Source organism: Canis lupus, chromosome 4 (genome assembly GCF_003254725.2).
Source record: "Canis lupus dingo isolate Sandy chromosome 4, ASM325472v2, whole genome shotgun sequence".
Classification (NCBI taxonomy): Eukaryota; Metazoa; Chordata; class Mammalia; order Carnivora; family Canidae; genus Canis; species Canis lupus.
In genome coordinates, this window is record NC_064246.1 from 38,845,853 (window position 1) to 38,848,051 (window position 2,199).

Consider the following 2,199-nt stretch of genomic DNA (forward strand, 5'->3'; position numbering starts at 1 on the left):
TATCCACGGAAAGCTATCGTGAAGGAGCCCTGAGCTTATCACATTTTCTCCCTCATTCTTTTGTACCCGGGGATGCTTTTCCCTCCAATGCTCTTTCCCTCCATTTGTACATAAAGATCTTTTCCTTTTCTTAGAAAATCCAGCTCAGAATTCTGTCTAGATTACAGTGAGTTAATTCCTAGTGGACATCAGTCCCCACAGAAATAGTAACTTTAGGCTGTGGACACAATACAAAAGCTATTCGACACTGAAGATCCTGGGGGTGGTCAAAGCAGCCAGTTTGGGAGAGGAGCCAAAGTGTAGCAAGGACAGGCACAGGGTGAGATCCTCGTGTTTGCAGCTTTGGTCTGAGGATAGGCTGGAATCTTAGAGTGGTCTGGGGCAACTGTAGCTCTGATTTAAAAACAAAAAACAAAAAACAACAACAACAACAAAAAACACAGGCACCCGGGTGGCTCAGCGGTTGAGTGTATGCCTTTGGCCCAGGGCGTGATCCTGGGGTACTGAGATCGAGTCCCATGTCGGGCTCCCTGCATGGAGCCTGCTTCTCCCTCTGCCTGTGTCTCTGCCTCTCTCTGTGTGCCTCTCATGAATAAATAAATAAAATATTTTTGAAAACAAATAAACATAAGCACCATCTTTATGGCCTGAGGAACAAGAAGACAGAGCCTAGGGTGGCCACAGCCACCAGAATGTGAGGGGGAAGTCAGGAAAGCAGGGAGCTAGGGAAGGGGAGCCCCCAGTTCTGTGTTTAACTGGAACCAACCAGGTGTCTGACCAACCCACGTGGACGAGACTTGAAGCAGCTCAGATGAGGCTTTGATATGGATGTGAGGATGGAGCAGCCACTGCCACAGACAAGCCCCCCTCTGCCTCCCCCCGCCCCCCCATGTGTGCAGGCATGTGTGTGTGTGTGTGTGTGTGTGTGTGTGCGTGTGTGTGTGTGTGTGTGGCGATCACCCCGTCCACCATGGTCAGAACCCTGTCCTTGGCTTGGCAACCAGAAACATGAGCCATTGAGAGTACCTGCAGCCCTGGGCTCGAATCCATCAGACCCACCAGGGCTGGAGGTGTAGACCACCAGTACTCTGTCATCTCCTGAGACGGAGGGGCTGGGCCACTTGTGAAGAGACTCTTGAGGGTCATCAGAAGCCAACTTAAGGCACAGCAGGGCCAGAGAATGGACCGATCTCAGCAGTAGAGCAAGAGGAGAAAAAGGGCGAGCCGCACAGTGAACATGTGTGGAAGCCCTCCTAGGGCAGGAGCCCTTTCCACAGATTTCCTCACTGTTCCCTCACTCCAACTTTAGGAGGTGAGTGCTATTCTTTTTTTTTTTTTTTTAATTTTATTTATTTATTCATGAGAGGCACACAGAGAGAGGCAGAGACACAGGCAGAGGGAGAAGCAGGCTCCCTGCAGGGAGCCCGAGGTGGGACTCGATCCCGGACCCCAGGATCACGCCCTGAGCTGAAGGCAGCCGCTCAACCACTGAGCCCCCCAGGTGTCCCTGTGAGTGCTATTCTTATCAACATCCAGGAGCACAGATGAGGAGTCTGGGGGCTCCGAGGGGTGTGTCCTGCTTCCCGCCGAGTGCCCCTCGTGGGTTCAGAGTGTGCTGAGATCGTCATGATGCCCTCCGTGCAGGCGATAGTCCGAGTCCACGCCTGGGCGCAAACTCATCTGTCCTCCCCAGGGTGACAAACAGATCTGAATTTTCTCCGTGGGGCCTTGATATGGGAATTGGCGGGAAGCAGCAGGGCAGTTTGTTCCCTTGAGGTCACTCACCAGCCATGGTGGAGGGGATTCAAAGCACAGCGGGGCTCCCAGGCCCACCCTCCAGGGCTGTGTGCGCACAAGCCCGGCCCCAGGCTCTCTCCATGACCGACTCAAGTCTCCTTGCCTCCGGGGAGAGGATAGTCAGCCACGACCCCCTCAGCCTTCGCACAGGCCCGGTGGGCCAGACGGGATCCCACTTGCTATGCAGACCAGGACACTGGGATGAGGGCACCCCCTCTCCCCACACACCGAACTTTGTTCTATGCTTTCTCTGCCTACCTGGGGCAGGGCGGTAGGGTTGAGTAGCTGATCCTTGATTCCAGAACCTCCTGGGGCCTTCAGTCAGAAGCTACCCCCTCACCCAGTCTCCCAGGTGAGGCTCAAATGTCAGACCCCTTTGTCTCACCATGGAAAGAGCTAGTG